At 40.3% G+C, this 10,240-nt stretch overlaps 1 pseudogene; it reads left to right on the top strand.

The window, feature by feature from the left end:
- The first annotated feature begins 9,405 nt into the window (after positions 1–9,405).
- Positions 9,406–9,997, top strand: LOC124235222 (28S ribosomal protein S35, mitochondrial-like; annotated as a pseudogene).
- The last annotated feature ends 243 nt before the right edge of the window (positions 9,998–10,240 follow it).

Below are 10,240 nucleotides of genomic sequence, written 5' to 3'. Positions count from 1 at the left end.
GTTTCTAAAATATTAATAACAATTCCACAATAACAGCAAATATCCAGTTTGTGTTCATATTTCTCTAAATACTCAAAACTATTTTCAACAGTTGGCATTCTAAAAGGAACCAAAGTCCACCATTTGGCTGAGGGTGCTATCTCTTAACTGTCTTTAATATATTCCTTCCTTTTTCTCTTTTTTTTTTCTTTCAATTTATTTATTGAAGATACAGAGTTGTTTGTCCGCTAAGTGGTCCTCATTCTAGATTTTGCTGATTAACTCCACAGTGTGGTTAAACATGTTCCTCTGCCCTGTATTTCCTGTAAACCAGTGGTTAAATTTGGAGGTGTATATGAATCTTGTTAAATTTTTTGGCAAGAATACTTCATAAGTGAGTATGTGAATTACACCAGGAGAACCATATTATAAATAATTATTATATTATATTATTATAAATATATATATTAATATAATATATAAATATGTTATATCTCTTTGTGATATCAGCAGTGTTCGTGATCTTTGCCAAGATCCATTATTTCATTAGGAGGCTGTAAAATGGTGATAGTTTAATTATATTTGATACCAGTTTTGTTCCAGTTGCAGAAATACATTGCCTGTCTATTGGATACTGAGTGGAATGTGCCAAAGTGTTATGTTCTTTAAAGGAACGCCTTGTTATGGCCCCTCCTTAGTTAATTTATTGAGCATATAATATGTGACTGGCTCTCTTCTAATCCCTAAAGATGCAGCAAGGAACAAGAGAGACAAGATCAGTGCTCCCATGATCCTGGTACTATATTGAGGAGAAAAGACAATGAACTGGTAAACAAATAAATAACCAAGGTAATTTCAAATTATTATAAGCAGAGTGAGAGAAAGTAACTAGGTGAAGTGATAGTGACCAGGAGAAGAGTAGTCTTTAAATAAGGTGGTCCTGTCTCCCCTACTCTCTTCTCTGACCACATGCTAATCCCCAAAATCCCATAGGTAAGACTATAGGTGCAGATGAAAAATATGGTCTTAGGACAGACAGAAACCATATAAAAATAAAGTTCAGGCATGCAATAAAGAAAGGAAAAGGGGAAATTTTTTCCTGATGTTCATCATCAGAGCATTTGCTTTTAAATTCATCTTTTTGAAACTCCTAAATCCTGATTTTTAAAAATTAAAATATACAGACATGATGGTTTGATCTATTTCGATCTCCTATCTTAGTTATCAGAGCAGGGTACTTGAAAGAACTGAGAATGAGCTTTTTAAAAATCAAGTTTATTTTTTTCTCTATGGACAAAGCTTGTGATAAGAGACCAAACCTCAAAGGAGAAAACCTTGTATTCTTTTCCTCCAAACTTCCTCAATCAGAATCAAGTCTTAGAAAATGGGAGGAAAAAAGAGGCAAGGTGGGAAGGTTGCTGGGACTTGAGATGGAGATTGTGTCCTCTACTTGAAAAGTAATGGGAAAACTTCCACCTTGTACGTTTTTACTTCATGGTCCATCTTTTCATACTCAGAAGATAGAATTCCTCAGTTACTAACAGGTTGAAAACTGAAATCTTCTCTTTGAGTTCCATATAGGGAAGAGATTAGATTAGGGTAGAGATTTGGGGGTCCTACAAGTCCTGGTTCAAATTCCTTATGTACCACGTAAATCCATGTTTGACCCAGACAAGTTATTTAATCTCCCTAAGTCTCAGCTTTACCATCTATAAAATGGGGGAACATTGTGCTATGGTTAATTATATGTATTGACTTGACTGGGCTAAGGGATGCCCAGATAGCTGGTAAAACATTATTTCTGAGTGTGTCTATGAGGATGTCTCCTGAAGAGATTTAGCTTTTGAATCAGTAGACTAGGTAAAGAAGATTGCTCCAATGCAAGTGGGCATCATCCAAACCATTAAAGGCCTGAATAGAAGAAAAAGGGGGAGGAAGGGTGAATTCACTCTCTGTGCTTGAGCTGAGACATCCATCTTCTTTTGCCCAAGGACATGGATGCTCCTGGTTCTTGGGCTCTCAGATTCAGTCTGGTACTCACACCACTGGTACCTCATTCTCAGGTCTTCGGACCCTACTGAATTACACCACTGGCTTTCCTGATTCGCCAGCTTGCAGATGCAGATCATGGGACTTCTCAGCCTCCATAACTGTGTGAGCCAATTCCTATAATAAATCTCCTCTTACATATATTTATATGTCCTGCTGGTTCTGTTTCTTTGAAGAATGCTAGCTAATACACACTTAAATCTCATACTTGGGTTTTCTGTGAGGATTACATGTAAAGAAGATAGGACAATGCTTGGTACATAATAAAACCTTCAAAGAAACATTCAGAATCTGGGGGATGTTACTTTTACAATCCCAGAACTACAAGGGCCACACTCACTCTCCTCGAAAGGAAGTGCTGTCCACGCAGAACTTCTGGACCACACTTCCCAGAATGCCAAAGAGGTACTAGGGGTAAAGGCATGTCTGCCTGGAGCAAAAATGCTTCCAACTAAAAGGACTCTATGAAGGGATTTTATTCAGCCTTCTTTGCCTAGACCACATCAACCATAATGCAGCATTTCCATTTTTTAAAGTTCTTTTCATAAAAGACAAAGCAATTTCATTAGAAGTACCTAAGATTCACATAGAACAAAATGGTATGTGGAGGTGCCCAGTAAGAATGAGGGGCTCCTGTTTTTTTATCTTTCTTACCAGAGAACAAAACCCTGATAGATTCTCATTTTACAGATACTAAGGTTTCCTGCAGTATATTGTATTGACAAAAGTGCTTAAAACTCATCCACTTGTTTTCCCTCCTCTTTGACATAGTTTAACAGGATTTGGAGTCACAGGGAGAATTTGATTCCTCAAATTCACACCTAAATCTCACATCAGTAGAAGGAGCCAGAGATGTGCCTCAAGTGCTCCAGTCATCAAGATTCCACCGAAGAAGAAACAGAGCCCAAAGATGGAGAAAAAACATTCACGTGTTTCAGCCAAGGTGATGCCAGCTGGAGAGGTGAGCAGTATCTGCTGCTTCAATGAGTCAGATAAAATTTACCAAACTTGATGGAGCTGAACAGGCCTTGAAAAATATTTGCCTAAATAAACCACGTCCCTCGCATGGCTCCTGGCAGCTTTCTCTTCGGATAATATGCCTCCGAGGTACAAAGTTCCTCACCCATATTCAGTCTAACTGTCGGACCTTGATAGAGAGGTTAGAGAACTGCCTTTGGTGAGTGAGAAAATTGCGTTACTCCACACTGACCTGCCAACCCTTCAAAGGATATGTCAATATAAATTTATAGAGTGCAGAGGCTGCACCTTAGACAGATGACATGGATGGGGAAACTGAATTTAGTTATATCTGACGAATAGAAAAACTTTTCACAAATATGCAGTGCGTAAGACATATGTCAGAGAGTGGGTGTTACTATCCTAATTTGCATACGATAGCTTTGAAACAGAGAGATTCTACATTGCCCCAGTTTGTGTAAAACAAGAGAATGCATGGGATACAATTAAGTTGTCTCGGTCTATGCTCTTCTAACAGTCACTTTGTATCATATAACCTCGGAAGTTCAAAGTCTCATTTTCAAGTACAGCCTAAATTCTAATAGAAAGTAAGTTAGAAGTCAATTAATTTAACCAAGTGAATTTTTTGAGATATAAGAATACCACTGACACATGTTGTAGAGATTAGGCTATGATGAGCACTATTCTTTATTTTTTATTGTTTGAATTTTTTTAATTGAGATTCATAATATGCCGGAGTCCAGCTCCAGCCGGTAGGGTTCCTGAGGGATGAACAGCGGCGGCGAAAAAAGAAGTTACGGTGAGACTGGAAGTGAGGTTTCCAAGTCTGATTTATTCAAAGCATTCAAGCACTTATATAGGGTCCAGGTCACGCACTTATGATTTCATGGAATTATCTCAGTACATAATTTTGGCAAACAAAATGGGTACATAAGCATATCTTGTTACAATATTAGCACAGTATGTCAGTGAGAAGTAAGCAACCTTTGTTAATTACAGATATTGACCTTTGCTATATGTCTACTAGGCGTCTAGATGTTTAAGAATGATTGCAAAACGGGGTGTAACATCTAGATTTAGTTCCTCATGGGTCGAATGGCCCTAAGCCTCTATGTTTATTCCTGTAATAACGAAAGCAGAAGTATTGCAAAGTGTAAGGGGACTAAATACACACAGGCCCCCAGCTCCGTCTGATCGAAAGCCACATAGGCACAGTGCTTGGGGTTTCTCTTTTACCTTTAACTATTTTATAGGGTCCCCAATCCTCATCATAATCCCAATTCCTCTGTGTCAATATATTATGATATTTTTCTGCAACTTTATCAGGGTTATGGGTTGCTTTAGGAGAGTGTACTTTTTGCATATCTTTGCTTCTGGGTGGGTGTCACCATTTACCTCCTGTCCTAACAGGCCTAGGATAATATCTACCTCCTAGAAGGACCTGAGGAGGGAATGTTCTCTTTTGAGGCTGATTATTAGAAGGTTTCCTCCTTGAGGGCTGTCCAAATTCCTTTACCGCCTTTCCAGGAGGGGGTCAGAACGTTTTTTCCCTTCAGGCTGTTGTTCCCTGAACCTTCCCTAGAAGGCCAGGTTACATCAGCTTCTTTCCCCTGCTTGGAGAGTTTTTCCCCAAGATATCCCCATGTACAGAAAAAGAACAGCAAGAGCAATATTGCTAAGATTAATAGCATGAATAGGATCAGGAGCGGCCGACCGCCATCTTCTGAGGGTCGGCCGTGCGTTCCCTCATCTCTCTCCAGGACCGTCGCCCTTGGGTAGAGGCTTAGCTGACTGGTGGGGGACTCCTGGCAATAATAGTTTACATCATTGTGAAATTTCAGTTGTACATTATTTCTTGTGTCACCACATAAGTGCTCCCCTCCACCCCTGCTTTCCCTGGAAACCACTAAACTATTATCTTTGTCCATGCATTTGTTTATATTCCACATATAAGTGAAATCACATAGTGTTTGTCTTTCTCAGTCTGGTTTATTTTGCTTAGCATAATACCCTCCAGCTCCATCCATGTTGTTGTAAATGGGATGATTTTGTCTTTTTTATGGCTGAGTAGTATTCCATTGTATATATATATACCACATATTCTTTATCCAATCATCAGTCCTTGGGCACTTGGATTGTTTCCATGTCTTGGCTATTGTGAATAGTGCTGCAATGAACATAGGGGTGCATATGGTACTTTGGATTGTTGATTTCAAGTTGTTTGGGTAGATACACAGTAGTGGGATAGCTGGGTCGTAAGGTATTTCTATTTTTAGTTTTTTGAGGAATCTCCCTACTGTTTTCCATAGTGGCTGCACCAGTTTGCATTCCCAGCAGCAGGGATGAGCACTATTCTTTACGACAAACAGTTTTAGACTATGCATGCAGACTTTATCTTATTGTTATACACAAAACATCTCTGGTTTTTCCCAAACGAGAAAATACCAAAAACGCCAAGGAGAGAAAACTGAATTTTACTTGCACTCAAGTACTTGATGAGCTGACTGTAACTCAGGACCTCAGTGAACATTCCCTTTAAGTTGCACATGAGCACAGGCACACATTTTGTAGTACGAATCCAATCTCTAGTGACTCTTCCAGCTGGTCTTGACTCCAGTCCTGAGATGTACCCCTGCATCTCTCATTCAGGGCCATATCACTCCAGATATACAAAAATAAAGAAAAAATGGAAAGAAAGAAAAGGAAGGAAGGAAAGAAGGAAGGAAGGAAGGAAGATCATGAAAAGAACCAATACAAAGCCCAATTTTAAAGCAAATTTTATTTTTTGTTTCGTCTGCATGCTGCTAGTACCATCTCTTAATCTCCGTGTTACTTCAATGCCTTCACGTTGCCCTTTGGCTATCAAAATTTCTCTTGGTGTGAGTCCTCTTGGGCTTGTCTATTCTCCAATGTCATCTGCTCCACAGTTGCATCTCTTCTTCCCTTTTCCACAAAGCTCCCCGCTCCTCATGTGGATCTAAAACAGATGTTAGGAAAGCAATGTGATTGGGCTAAAGCATCTACGCAAAGAATTTCTGAAGCGACGCTTCCCCCTCACCCTAGCCCCATATCTTCCCTAACACACATACGTATTTATCCTAATGATGTTTAAATTACAGAAATCACAGGCACAAGCTATCTGGGAAGAGATCTTTTAAAAAAAGTCTTGGTTTAATGATTTGCAAACACCTGTTTTCAGCTCAAGAATATTCTCTTCAAATAAAACTTATACAGAATCCCAGGTACAAAATAGACAAAAAAAAAACAGAAGTTCTTGTTGAAGTAATGGCAGGGAAACATAAAGCCCAGCCCTCTTAGTTGCTCTCTCACACAGAATAGCCCCAGATACACAGCCTCAGAATCTCTGTGGCTTGCTTTCAGAGTGAACTTCGAAAACCACTGAAGAATCAAAGATGTCTCAGCTTTCTCTGAGCCTTAGTTAGTGAGAAGAGAAAGAGGCAGAACTTTAGCCACTTGCTTCCATCATGTAAGACAAACTAAAGGCTATAAACAGCTATCCCATTCTCACTCAATGCCAGTGTCCTGTCTATGGTCCACTCTTCCCTTAAAAGAAGGAATCACAGAAAAATCTCTACTTACACACTTGTCCTTCCACTACCAAAACTTTTTCTAAACTCTGATGACTAGAGGACTCCAACTTAATCGTCGACCTAGAACATAAAAGGGACAAATGCCACAAGTGTTAAGGAATACTGTCCCACCACACGCCCATCTGGGTGAGCAGTGTGGGATAGGTTGCTGAGAGACCAAAGAAAAGACCCGGAGACAGCAAACAAGACATATGGGTTTATTGGGAGGTACTTACAGGGAAGGTCCAGTGGCAGCCAGCTGGACAGCAATGTGCACCCGCTACCACCCCCTGGGAGAAGCTTGCTTAAGTAGGCAGAGGAACTAGGGCTGTGTGCTTGCCAAGGGGGATCATCCCTGTATGACCTGCATTCCAAGCACCAGAGCCTCCCCCCTCCTCAAGACCTTGAGGGTCTTTGTGCCAATTATCCCATGAGAAAGCAGCTGGGTCGGCCAAGCCCAGGACTGCTATCATAATAAGTGTTGGCGTGTAGCCCAGATAAGAAGTTTCAAGGACACATGACCGTTAAAGGGACATGTCCGCTAATGCCCCTACAAATACCATACACTTTTAAATGAAATATTCTAAGAGTCAACTTATATGAAGCATAATCAAAATATCTGTAGAGGGGCCAGCCTGGTGGCACAGCGGTTAAGTTCACATGTTCCGCATTGGCATCCCAGGGTTGACTGGTTCAGATCCCGGGTGTGGATCCACACACTGCTTGACAAGCCATGCCATGGCAGGCCTCCTGCATATAAAAAGTAGAGGAAGATGGGCATGGATGTTAGCTCAGGGCCAGTCTTCCTCGGCAAAAAGAGGAGTATTGGCAACAGATGTTAGCTCAGGGCTAATCTTCCTCAAAAAAAAAAAAAATCTGTAGAATGGTGAAATAAATAAATTATATTTTTAAATAGGTACATTAAATGTATTTCAAACTCCTACTTTAAAATCCTCCTCAATTTTTTTATTTTTGTAATGTAATGGCCTTATTCATTACAAACAGCTTTCCTTTCTCATTAGTTTCAAATTGGGGAGCAGTCAAATCATACATGGACACATATGATGAATAACGTATTTTCTGGCTGACTGGTACATTTTTACTCACCAAAACTGCCAAATGGCAATGATATTCTCAAGTTGAGTGCTGTCTAAAATGTGATACTTTTAAAGAAGAGTTATAATAATAACAGCATTAGTTAAAATACACTGAACTCACTATGAGGAAAGCCTTATTCTAAGATCTTTTGATATATTTTTACTCATTCAATTCTCATTACAGCCCTGTGCTTTAGTTATTGTTATTGTTTCCAATTTACAGAGGAGGACAAAAAAGCACAAAAAGATTAAGTAACTTACTCACTGTCAAATACGCGGTAAGCAGCAGAGCAGGGGTTTGAACCTACGCAATGTGGCTTTGGGATTTCTGCTGCTAACCACTATGCAATACTGCCTCATGTAAAACACACGCTAAACCTGTGTGCTCACACTCTACTGGAGCGTGAGAATGCATCAACATGCCAGATGGTCATAAAGAAAGAAGGCTAAAATTAGCCCAGGGAATTTGCCCCTCCATTAGAATCCTTTTTGATCACAATTCTTAATTGCTGATGATCCCATTTGTTTATCTCCTGCTCACATAGCTCCCTTTAAAGTCAGACATATATCCAATTTGGATGTTTAACAAACACGTCAATTTTAACATATCAAAAATAGAAAATCCTAATTTATCCCACCCCACCCCCTGCAAAGATGCTCCTAATACAGTGTCATCTTAGTAAATGTTATCTCCACCAGTCCAGTCACTCAGGCTAAAATTGTGGTGTGGTAGATGGCTTCTGATGTGCTCTCATGACCCCTGCTTCTGGCATGCATGCCCTTGTCCTGTGTCCCTACCCTCCGTGAAGTCCATTGTGGGCTGGACCTAATGGCTTGCTTGTGATGAATAGAATACAGCAAAAGTGATTGGATGTCACCTCCATGAGTAGTTTACAAAAGACTGTGACTTCCATCTTGCTAGCAGTCTGTTTTGTGTTAGCACTGTCTGTGTCCCCTCGTGCTTGTTCACTCTAATGAAGCAAGCTGCCGTACTGTGAGATATGTGGCAAAGAGCCCTGTGTGGCAAAGAGCCAAGAGAAACCTCAGGCCAACAGCTTGTGAGGAATTGAATCCTGCCAATAACCAGTGAGTGAGCTAGGAAGCAGAGCCTTCCGAGTTGATCCATGAGATGACTGCAGCCTTCGGAGACACCCGGAGTCAGAGGACTCACTGAGCCATACAGGGATTCCTGACCCAATGAAACTGTGAGATTACCAATGGTGTTGTTTTCAGCCACTAAGTTTTGAGGTAATTTGCTATTCGGCAATAAGTAACTAATATTCCTGGAGTCAAACTTGAGTCCTTGCTTTCTCTCACATCTTATATCCCACCTGTTGGCAAATATTGTTGGTTCTTTCTTAAAAAGATAACTAGGATCTGATCAATTCTAAATACCTTCACTGAGACACCCTGGATGCAAGCCACCATACTGTCATACTGTAGTACTGCAATAACCTTATAACTGGCTGCTGTCTTTGCCTCCTTGAGTCTATTCTTGATACAACAGCCAAACTGATTCTTTTAAAACATCAACCAGGACTTGCAGCAACGGCAGCCACCTGGTTCTCGGCATCCCTGGCCCTGCAGGTGGCAAAGGTCCTGCTTGCTTTCTCCGTCGTCAGATCTCTAGTTACTCACTGAGCAAGGCTGAGACCAAGCCCGTATATAGAAAACAAGAAAATATCCACAAAATATAAAAATGTCCGAGAGAGATGCTACTTCCTAGAACAGAGAAGACAGCTGTTGACGCAGACTTGCTCGTGTTTACCCCACTGCAACACCATTTAAATCTTCTTCAACCCCACTTCAAAGCTGTTGAAACGGGTTATCTGATCTTAGAAAGGGGGTTATCTATGGCAAAGGAGGAAATCAAACTTTTAAAGGTCCCTAATTTTATGCATGTGACCCTTGTAAAAATTCAAAAGCACTGCACAGCTCTTAAAGATTTCTGCACTAAGTAACCAGCAGCACCAGACTTGTGGGAAATGTGAGTAGCATTTCCCAATTAAAACGGATTTAACTGATAATGTTTCAGCAGAATCATCCATTCAAAATCCCAAAGCAGGAGTAGTAACCTTATGGAATAAACTTTATAGTCTGAATTTAGATTAGATGAACATGTGAAGAAGAAACATATTAAACTTTCAAGAGAGCAATACTGCAAGACCACAGATGTGCTCACAATCAAAATGACAGAATTATGATCATTCAATTTATCTACTCACAGTTTCATACCTTGAATCTTAAGAAACCAAAGAATAAGAAAAAAGTAAGATGGAACCATATGTGAAGGAATATATGTGAAAAAAAAACATCGTTAGAAGAAAAATATATACAAAATAAAGCTACCCAAAAGAAACATAGGGGTCTGCCTCATGGCCTAGCGGTTAAGGTCAGCTTGCTGTGCTTCAGTGGCCCAGATTCAGTTCTCAGGCGCAGACCTACACCACTCGGCAGCAGCCATGCTGTGGCGGTGATCCACATACAAAATAGAGGAAGAGGGGGAACAAATGTTAGCTCAGGGCAAATATTCCTCAAGCAAAAAGA

Source organism: Equus quagga, chromosome 2, assembly GCF_021613505.1.
Source record: "Equus quagga isolate Etosha38 chromosome 2, UCLA_HA_Equagga_1.0, whole genome shotgun sequence".
Lineage (NCBI taxonomy): Eukaryota > Metazoa > Chordata > Mammalia > Perissodactyla > Equidae > Equus > Equus quagga.
This window is presented reverse-complemented; position numbering and strand designations above follow the sequence as displayed.